The 10,529-nt window shown below is 47.6% G+C and overlaps 1 protein-coding gene across 1 annotated transcript in view; it reads right to left on the reverse strand.

The window, feature by feature from the left end:
* Syndig1 (synapse differentiation inducing 1) overlaps nt 1-9,399 on the reverse strand; it is a 162,823-nt gene extending 153,424 nt beyond the window's left edge. Inside the window, exon 1 of the mRNA XM_013027065.1 lies at nt 9,244-9,399. The gene's annotated coding sequence lies outside the window, so the exon portion shown is untranslated. The remainder of the gene's footprint in view (nt 1-9,243) is intronic.
* Between the last annotated feature and the right edge of the window lie 1,130 nt (nt 9,400-10,529).

Genomic DNA, 10,529 nt, shown 5'->3' on the forward strand with positions numbered 1-10,529 from the left:
TTTATTATCCACATAATGTACATGGCATGTGACTATCCTAAACAATGTGCTGGCTTCTAGCAATACCAAGAAAATTGAGCAACTGAGCATGGAGGAGGGTGAAAAAATGAACTTTAGGGACAGACATAAAGGTAAGCAAGCTCTCCTTGATGGCATAGGGATGGACAATTTAGGGTAGGGGTGTCCTTCTGGGTCTCTTGGTTATACTAAGTGTGAAATGGGAGAATTTCATTTTCTGAAGGAACCATAGACATACCCTGCACCTTCCTTCTTCTTCTTCTCATTCCCTCTCTTACTTCCTTGGAGCTCCATCTGGGCTCAGGAGAGCCATTTCTGGCAATAAGGCAAAAGGATTCAAACTCGCCCTTTGTCTTTCTGAATTATCATTGAGACATGATACAAATAAGTGATAAAGGCTTTTGTCTGGCTCTGGGGGGCTGAGCTGGCTTTACTTCTCCATTAGTTTTCTTCCACATCATGTAGGGAGTCCACCATCTAGAGGGACCATCCCTTGTGGTGAGGTACCAGGCTCCAGTGAGACTACCCCCAGACAGGGCTGAAAGTAGACTCTAAAAAGTATACTCATAAAAGTGAGTTTCTATGCTGCCTTAAGAACCCAGTCCCTAGGTCAGTAAGGTCAGAAAAACACCTTGGTGACAGTGACTGAGGTTTAGGTCAGAAACACCTAGAAGCTGGTGCTTGGGATGGAGGTCTATCCTCAGCCCATGCTCAGCTCTCTATGAGCCCCTCCAGGACCCCACCCTCAATACAGCCTCAGTTTCCATAGAGATGCTAAGAGCCCATAGTTCTACACACCCACATACCATGGCACCTGGCCTGGTCTTCTGCAGGACGCCTAGGATACAGCAGAGTCGAGAAGAAGAGAAAACTCTTGCTGTATGCCCCATTACGGAGTATGACTTCCTGCACGCTCTGTCATGGCACCACTCCCCTTCCTCTTCCCCATGATATTTCTGTTTCTAGTGGAGGGCACTGCACTTCCTTGACTTGCCACCCCTTCACAAACACATGTGCGTGTACACAGGGACTTCATGCCTTACCCCAATGATAGGGTGGTCTGAGTTGGAGGATGATATCTAGAAAGGTGATGCTGCCTTTTCCCAGGAGGCTGAGAGGAAAACCCAGGACTGTCATCCTATCAGAGTGGAAGCCATCTTCTCATTGTGCAGATGAAGCAAAGGTGTGGATCTCAAGGCTGGAGGTGTAACTTCCCAGCCAATATAGTACCATGGTCACAGGGGCAAAGATTTAGGAAAGATCCACATGGTGCATCCGAGAGCCTCAATCAGCACAAGGACCCTGACAGCAGAGCACGGGCCACACAGTACCAACTAAGGAATAGCTGGTAGCCTCTTTCCTCCAGTCTTTCACCTATCCAGTCCTGATGCTGGAGAAACACACACATTAGACAATGACAAGGCAGACTAAGAGCTCAATCCCTACTGCCAGTTTATGCAGTCCTGGGAGCCTAGAAGTTATGGATAGAAATCTACCTAAATTGGATAGAACTTGGAACACTTAATCTTACCAGGCAATTTGCTATCTGAAGTTCTACAGATATCTCAGGGCATTGAAAGAGCTATAGGACAAGATGAAGGAAAGGTCAGGACCCTTGGATGTATTATAGCACAGCTATAAGATCAGGGGGCACCAGAAGCCCTTAGCCAGCACTGTGTGCCTGGATGCACCAGGCCTCCATGTACCTCCCTAGGTAAAGCTAATAAGGAAAGTAGTCCCACAGGCAGCTGGACACATAATGAGGAACTGTGAGGGGGCGGGACTATGGCAGAAGACCAATGCGATGCAGCCTTTGCCTGCAAAGGAGTGTCTCACAGAGGGAAGCCATGAGGCCAACAAGAGAAGCTGATGTCAACGCTTCATGGAATACTTGAACATTTGAAAATAGTCCAGGCCTCAGGAAAAGAAGGGTGCTGGAAGGTAGACCATGACCAATGCCGATGGACAGAATGCACAATCCCCCTGTCTATGCTTGCATCCACCTTTGCTGAACTTATCTGTGCCCCTGATTCTATAAACAAATGATTTCAAAACAGAGAGAGCATTTGTTGGAATCTGGGCTGGAAACATCCTGGATGACCTAGAATGGTAAAGTGTGCCTTTCCTGAGAATGTGCTTGGGAAATCAGCCTCTCTGGATGTAGCAACAAGAAAGGGAGTTCCAGCTTTCTGGACATTTTGAGTCAACATAAACATTGCATCTCCATGGCTCTAGAATAGACTATGATGTTGTGAAACACATCCAAGGCTCTTAATCATTCCTAAAACGCCAGACATACAGAGCATTCAGATTAGCAGTGATGCCAACCAAGGGGCTGAGATGCAATTGCATACATGGTCTGCCTGCTCTGAGATGCCCACAGGGAATGGCTGTGATGTGCAAAGGCTGTTAGGACAGGCTTGCTCCAAGACTCTTGATGATGTCACTCTGAACAAATCAAAAGCAATGGATGGTTATCCTTCAAGTCAAAATGGATCCTTGTTCCATAACTTAGAAAAACTCAGGATACAAGTGAAAGAAAGAGTATGAGCTTAGAAAAAACTGAAGAGATTATTTCGTTTTACTTAAAATGAGTTTTAAATGAAAACCCATCTCAATCACATTGTAACAAAGTACTGAAAAAAACATCATCCCGGACTGCATCCCAGACTTTGGTATACAAGCCAACAACAAACAAATAAAAAAAGTAGAGAACAATGTATACACAAATGAGTCATCTCCTAGTTCTGTGTGTGGAAAGAGGAAGAAACTAGCACAGAAAAGGGGAGACTGGGCCAGACAGGCAGGAAATGTGAAGGTATGAAGTGGAAGATGGACTTCCAGGGGCAATCCGGGGCAGATAAATCAGCCTATGGGCAGGTGCCTTTGGCTCACACCTGTAATCTTAGCTATTTCGGAGGCTGAGATCTGTGGATCATGGATCAAGCCAGGCCAGGCATGGAATTCCATAATACTCTCAAAAAGCCAGAAGTGAAGCTATGGCTCAAGTAGTAGAGTGGTAGCCTTGAGCAAAAGAAGCTCAGGGACAGAACACAGGTGAAGTTTGATTTCCAGGACTGGCACATGTGTTCATGTGTGTGGAACGCGCATGCCCACCATCCTGAGGGCACTATACCATCATCTTATGGTGTGATCAACAAGACCTCATGAAAAATACACATGGGATGATGGGCTGAGGCTGAGACCTCAGATCTGAAGGAGGCTACAGAAGTGCTTCTGCTTTATTGAATGCATATTTAGGTATTGCAAATAATTAACAGTGGGATCAGCTCCTATCATAGAATGGGCTGGGCATCCTCGGGTCAATTAGAACTCAGTTCTGAATCCCAGTATAATCTTCAGGAAGAAAAGCACTTATTTCAAACCTGAACCCACTGACAGCCTGACCCACTGACATACTGAAGGCCATGGTCTCATGGTAGAAGACTTAAGTTTATACAACGTTTTGGTTTTTGCTTTTCTAAGGAAGAGGAAGAGTTACTAATCCAGATGTGTTTGTGCCAAGAATACTGTATCTTGCTTTTGGAAACATCCTCCAAGTTGACAGAATGTTATTCAACGTCTGTGATTCTAACAAGCTAACATGTGTTTGTTTTTCCATTTTGTTTTAGACACATCCTTTTTCTGAGAGAGGAGAAAAGGAAAGCGACGTAGTAGGAAGTGGCAAACGACAGAAGATAAATGATAAGTTAAAACTGAAAAAATAACTTGGAACTCAGTATCTCATGCTTGCTCATTTGACACTCTACAGCCTGAATCACGATTCTCCATTCCAGCTTTTTGTTGCTGTTAATATGTGTGTGTGTGTGCGTGTGTGTGTATGTGTGTGTATGTACTGTGTGTGTATGTATGTTTTTAATTGTAAAGATACTGTGCTTGCCTTTTTGTTGATGGAGTCAATCCTCTGGAACTCAGCATCCTGAGTAGCCAGGATTACAAGAATGTTACCAAGCTCCTGGCTAGATAAATTCATTTTATGCAAAATACTATCCAAAGTTGCCTCTGGATTGTGCTTTCAGAAGCAGTTTTTATTTTTATCATTTTCTACATGTGTATATTTCTTGACTATGATATTTTGAGTTCTAACTGTAATTTTAGATTCAAATATCACTTGTTTTTAATTAGTGTCATGTTTATTTTACATTATTTTTCATAATTTAACAAATTATCTGTCATACAATGGTTTAAGATGAATTATCTTTTGGGCTAAACAATGTAACTTAAGTCAGCATATACTGCACATGGTAGTTGGTAGTTGGTTGGTAACCTGACTTGAAATATTGTAGCTTAGACGATACATCATTAAACTTTTATAATGAGATATGAGGCTAAATTTAGTTATGTTAAAGATAAATTTCAAAAGCTATTGCTCACATGCCTCTCCTACACAGTCTCTGTAAATCTTTAGCAAGGCACACTATTTATACCACTGGCACACATTCCTGTGCATAGGGCGGTTTACCCCACGTGAGTATGTACAAACTGTCTGTATTCTGACATCTGCCAAGAAGCAATTGTAGGATGCAGACACACAGAAGGGCCTGGCTGGTTCTGTTTTCTCAGAAAGCCATGTGAATGTGGAAATATCCAGTGAAATCATGAATATTCAGCAAAACCTTCTCCAATACAGAATTCTCCTCCTTTCTTTCCTCCTTCCTTCCTTCCTCCCTTCCTTCCTTCTTTCCTTCCTTCTTTCCTTCCTCCCTCTTTCCCTCCCTCCCTCCTCCTTCTCTCTCACACACTGGTCTTGTGGCTTGAACTCAGGGCCTGGGTGCTGTCCCTGAGCTTTTCTTTTGCTCAAGGCTAGCTTTCTCCCATGTAAGGCATAGCTCCATTTCTGGCTTTTTGGAAGTTAATAAGAGATAAGAGTCTCATGGACTTTCCTTCCAGGGCTGACTTTGAACCCAGATCCTCAGATTTCAGTTTCCTGAGTAGCTAGGATTATATGCCCAAGCCAACCAGAGTCTCCTTTCTTTAACAAACAGCCATAATCACCTTGTTTTCTAAATCTTGGAAAGTCTGTGGAAGAAACAAAATCTCAGGAAAATGATTTGTCTAAGATCATCACACTAGTTAATGGCAGAGCCCGGAGTTTGAAAGGCAAGTATTCTCATACACAATCTAGAAATTACAATGGAAAAGGAAGGGCAGCCCGGAGACAGAGAATTCTGTGACTACAGTGTCACTCCTACTCATCCCTTGACTTGGCCCTTGGATTGAGCAAATTATGGTGACTGCAGCCTGGAGCCTTCATGTCTGCATTTGTAAACTCTCAGCAATACTTCAAAACAGTGCAAGCATTGTGCACAGAAAATACTGGAAAAGCACACTTGAAGCTGTCCACTTTGGCACTATGGTGAACTGGCCAGCCTACCTTAATGTTTTGAATACTTATGCATCTTTGACATTTTAGCACAGTGTGCCCAGGACAATGATGCTGGGTCAAGAGGTATGGCTCTTGTAAGCTCTTGATGTTAGCATCAGCACATTTCCACAAAATGGTCCTAGGATGGGCGCTGTACTGAGAACAGACAATTCTGCTACTCATTTACACCCACTGCCATGTACTGATGCTGAAAAACAACCCTCCCAATGATGCTTTGCTCATGTCATTCCTATTAAAATTACCAACATGCCCAGATAATCTAAATTTTCTAATGTGCAGGGGGTACTGCAAAGGCCAACATGAGAAATAAGGAGCAGGACCACACTGGTATCACTAATACATAATTTCTGGAGAGCAGGTAAGGGAGACAGTATAAACTGCTAGTATACAAGAAGGTTATCAAACAAAAGATAATTAAAGATGCCTTTAAACTGTGCACCTTATAAAAGTCTTTAAAAGAATGACTCCAAGGATGTCACTGACAATTTTTAGGAACCACTTTTACTACAGGAAAGTGCAGAGGTGTGTAGCGTGGGAGGAGCTCTGTGGGAAAACTCTCTTTCTGACTCTGGTGGCCTTTCCTTGTGTATGCTATGCCTCTCTATGCCTTTCCAGACAGAAGAAATCACACAGGACACCAAATCCCAGCAACCAGAGAGCAGAGATTCTCCTATGAGGGCTCAGCAGCTATGACAGGAACATGCCCACCCAAGCTTTCCTAGTTAACAGGTGAAACATCCACGGCTCTGCCCTAGTCTCCTAATGGGATATGTGTTTCCATTAGTAAAAGTTACATAAGGAAATATCTTCATATTCTCCTTTAATAGTAACAACTCTCAGGAAAATAGGATTTAAGGTTAATGAGAAAGATGAGTCAAATCTACTGTTGCACTATTATGGAGAAATTAGTTGTCTATAATTTATGAATTAAGCTTTAAAGTGTTTACCTAGAAGAAGTTCTTCAGCCTATCGTGCTCACTGGAATCTTGTTCATGTCCTGCACACTGACTAGAATACATCAAATCTAATAATTTAACATGCATTTTTAAACTCAGTAACCTATTTTTTTTCCTCCTACAATGACTCCATCTTCCAGGAAAGGAAGCAGGTTTTCTAATGGTGAATGCCTACACTTTTATTTTGATATTACTCATATTCTAATGGAATTATTAAGAAGATATTTTAGGAGCTGAGGTATAGTTTTGTAGTGGAGCCAGTACTTAGCATCCTCTGTGAGACCCTTGGTTCTATCTCTGGAACAAAAATCAAACCAAACCAAAGCACGACAAACACACTCATTTCTAATTATTAGGTGACCCCAAAGTGAACTGGTGTAGGCTGGAGAGGCAGGAGGATGTGCACAGGTGAAGTGAGCTAGGAAGGGTTCATTTGTTTGGGGCTCTTTTTCTTTTTGTTTTTGTTTGTTTTCCCCTCTGTTCCCATTGGCAGTACTAATATATGGCTTACTGCTTGCTGGGATAGAGCTCTACCACTTGAGCCACACCTCCAGCCAGACTTTTTGGTAGTTATTTTGGAGATGGGGGGGTCGTCTAAGGAACTTTTTTTTTTTTTTGGTCTCGTCTGGCCTCAAAAAGTGATCCTACAGTCTCTTGTGCAGTTTGGATTACAGGCATGAATTACAGGTGCCCATGAAAGGAAGGTTATTTCAGTTGTCTAAATCAATGTGTTTTATTATTTAAACTATTTAATTGCATTGGATGCTATCAAAGTGTGAGGCACAAGTTGATGCTACGATCTATGAATTCAATGCGGGATGATTGAATCAAGCTAATTAACATCTTCCTCACTTCATATACTTAGGTGTTTTTTTTTAAATAAAATCCTTTATCCAGCATGGCCCCCACAACCCGGAGAAGAGTGGGGTGACTGGGCAAAGAACATACAACTGTGTCATTCTCTACCTCTCTGTATCATTGAAATCCTCTGTAATATAAACCAACTTTGTTTCCAAAAAGACGAGAGGGGGAGGGGAAAGAGCGTTTTTTTGGGGGGGCGGGGAGGAAACACCAGATTAGTTACAGACTCAGCTTTGCCAAGAGCCCAGGTTTCTGGAGAAAGGGAGGAAGCAGAGAGAAAGGGACCCAGGTGGAGTGCACTTCCCTGCACATCCACAGGCCCTGCACCTGTGGTCTGAATTTCCTAAAAGACAGTCAACAACCGCAAGGCGTACTGCGTGCAATCCATCTGAAAATTCTGCTCCAGCTTCCCACTGTCCTCGCCAGAACCGACAGGCGGCTGCTGCTGCCACCACCTTGGAGTCTCATTTTCTCTGGGACCGCTGCAATCCGTTATCTCTTTGAAGACCACTTCCCCAAAAGGCACCTAAGCAGGCTGCCCAAGCAATGACACCTTAGCAAGGGAAAGTTGGCTTGCTCTGAGGTTTGTTCGGAGGCTAGTCACCCCCAGAGATTGCAGGTCTGCGCAACGCGCCACCTCTTCTCCATTTGGGTTCAGTCTTAACCTGCTGTCCTAAAGAAGGGGGGTCGACGGACACAAAGGCACGTGCGCTTGAGCCACTGCCTGATTCTAACTGGAAAGGGATACCAGCTCCACACAACCCCCTCCCTCCGAAATCCACGAAACCGTTGGTGTGTGTCTGCTGCACTGAACACCACGAAGTGTCTAGGGAAGGCGCAGGCATCCTGTCCCGACCAGCAGCGTAGAGCCTCCAGCGTACCTGAAGTCTGGGTACCGCTTGCCGGAGCATCTGCATGCAAGGAGACTCCACAGAAAATGAGGGCTACCAAAAGTCTCCTTCCTCTTGTTCCACAGGAAAACCAAAGGACCCCCTCCGGCCACCTGCCAAAAGCTCTGCTCCAGACACCCCACACTTAATTGGGGTCTTGCAGAAAGCGCACAGAGATCAAATCCTCTTCCCCAAAGTGTCCAGTTCCGCAGGTGACCGATTGCTGCCCTCCTCCCCGCTGCTCTGGGAGCTCAAGGGAAGGGGCAAGAATCACGCATAGGGACAAAGAACGAGACTAGAAATTGACACCCCAGCACCTGCCTCAAGGCGCATCTGCTAGCTCCTATCCCAGCACAGATCGGGTGGCTCCTAGGGCTGCAGGCTGTCGCTCTGCCAAAGACCAGACAGACAGCTTGCAAAAGGCGATGTTGCCCTGGCTGGCGGCGAAGGGCTCCCTGAAGTCCCGGCCTCAGCTCAGGCTGGGTAGGCACTTGGGATCCCCCATCCCGAACGCGCTTTCAGCCCCATCTCTCTTTTCCCCTCCGCTCCAAGTCCGCTTCCTTTCCCGCTCCCAGATGGACCTCCGTCCCCAGCTCCTTCTGCTTTCCCGCTCATCAGCCCAATTGGATGCTTCAGAATCCTTACAGGGGGGTCGCTGGAACCAGCCAAGCCAAAGCCCTTCACGATTCCTGTCCCCCCGCCCCCAACTCCACCAGGGTCCCGGACAGATCGGCTCCGCTGCACTTCCAGGACTGGAATTCATCAGCTCCCACAGACTTTGCGCAGCAAGCCCTCAGCGTCGCCAGGGTGCCCAAGGTGGCCAGGCGCCAGGGTGCAGCCCTGGCTGGAAGCACTCAGTGCTGGCCTGCGCATCTTCCGCACCAGGTCCTCTCTGCCCTCTCGCCTGGAGACCCCCACACACACCTTCCACGACCACACGGACTTACCGCGGGCGCCACGCCGCCGCCGGGTCTGCTTGCTCCCTGGCGGAGCCTGGAAGACCGCCCGCTCCAGGACAATCTCCGGCAGGCGCACGCCCGCTCACTCGCAACCCCCGCCACACCCCGCCAGACGGTCGGTCCGCCCTCGCCGCCGCCGGGGCGATCGGGACTTACCTCCCGGACAAGGTGACCCGGCTGGTGCGCTCAAGCGGCCGCCCGCGCGCCTCCGGATCTAGCGGGCGGGCGTGCGGGGCACGCGGGGCGGTGCGGCTCACGCCTCTGCTCTCCTCAGCTCCCCCCGCTCCTCTCCTCCCCTGCCCTCCCCTCCCCTCCGCCCCGCTGCGCGCTTCCCCCCCCCTCCACCGCTCCCCGCCCAGTGCTCGCCGCCAGCGCCCCCGGCTGCCCCGCGCTTACTGGAGCGCTCGGCAGTGGCGGCAGCTGCGCGGGCGGCGGGGAACCCAGACTGGAGGCGCCCGGACGCAGCTGAGTCCTTTCCCCCCCCACCACCCCCCTCCCGGGGAAAAAGAGGGTTCAGGAAGACTCCCGTGGCGCGCCGCTGGCCAACAGGGTGGATGAGGGGAGCCCGGGGGGTACAGGCCCCAGGGAAGGAGAGGGAGCCCCCTGCAAGGGAAAGGTAGCAATCAACTTTGCCCCCCTCCCCAGGCCAGTGGGGGACCCCAGTGGATGAACGCGGCTAACTAGTGGCTGGGGGCTAATGTCTGCAAATGTGGGAAATGTGGGGGCGACAGAAGCTGGGGGGGAGGAGGGAAGGGGACAGCAACTGGGGGGCTAGGACGGAAGGAATTTACAGCCTGACTCCCGGTGGTGATAACTCCCCTTGGTCCTAAAGGCCTCCCCAAGACTCAGGTTTGGTTTTGAGGTTCAGAAGAGCCCATGATGACGGGCTAATGTTCAAGTTCTGACCAGCTAAGCCTGGAATTAAGGGGAATGCAGGTGCGAAGCGCACACTCTGAGACCCTGCAGCAGAGTACCAGCCTGTTGGCTCATGGTCTGCCCATGGTAGTTAGAGCCAGAAGGAAAGTAGGGCGGTGCCTGGGGGTGGGGGTGGGGGTTATAATGATGACAAGCAAAGTAGACAGTGGGGAGCCCAAGTAGGGCTACCCACCAACAGAAACTGCATTTCCAACTTTGGATGAAGGTGAGAGAGGTTGTTGCTTTTTTCTTTTACGTTTCATAGAGAAAGGAATTTTTTTTTAAATTTTATTGTAAAGGTGATGTACAGAGGGGTTACACTTACGAATGTACGGTGATGAGTACATTTCGTGTCCACCAGTGTTACCCCCTCCCTCCTTTTCTCCCACCTCCACCCCTCACACCCCCTGAGATGTAAAGTTCATTTCCAACATGGTGTCTCATGAGTATGGCTGTTGCATTGGTTCACCTTTGTCCTTTGACTCACCCTTTTGTGATTCCACTTCCCTACCCTGAATCACAT

Source organism: Dipodomys ordii, unplaced genomic scaffold (assembly GCF_000151885.1).
Source record: "Dipodomys ordii isolate 6190 unplaced genomic scaffold, Dord_2.0 Scaffold99, whole genome shotgun sequence".
Classification (NCBI taxonomy): Eukaryota; Metazoa; Chordata; class Mammalia; order Rodentia; family Heteromyidae; genus Dipodomys; species Dipodomys ordii.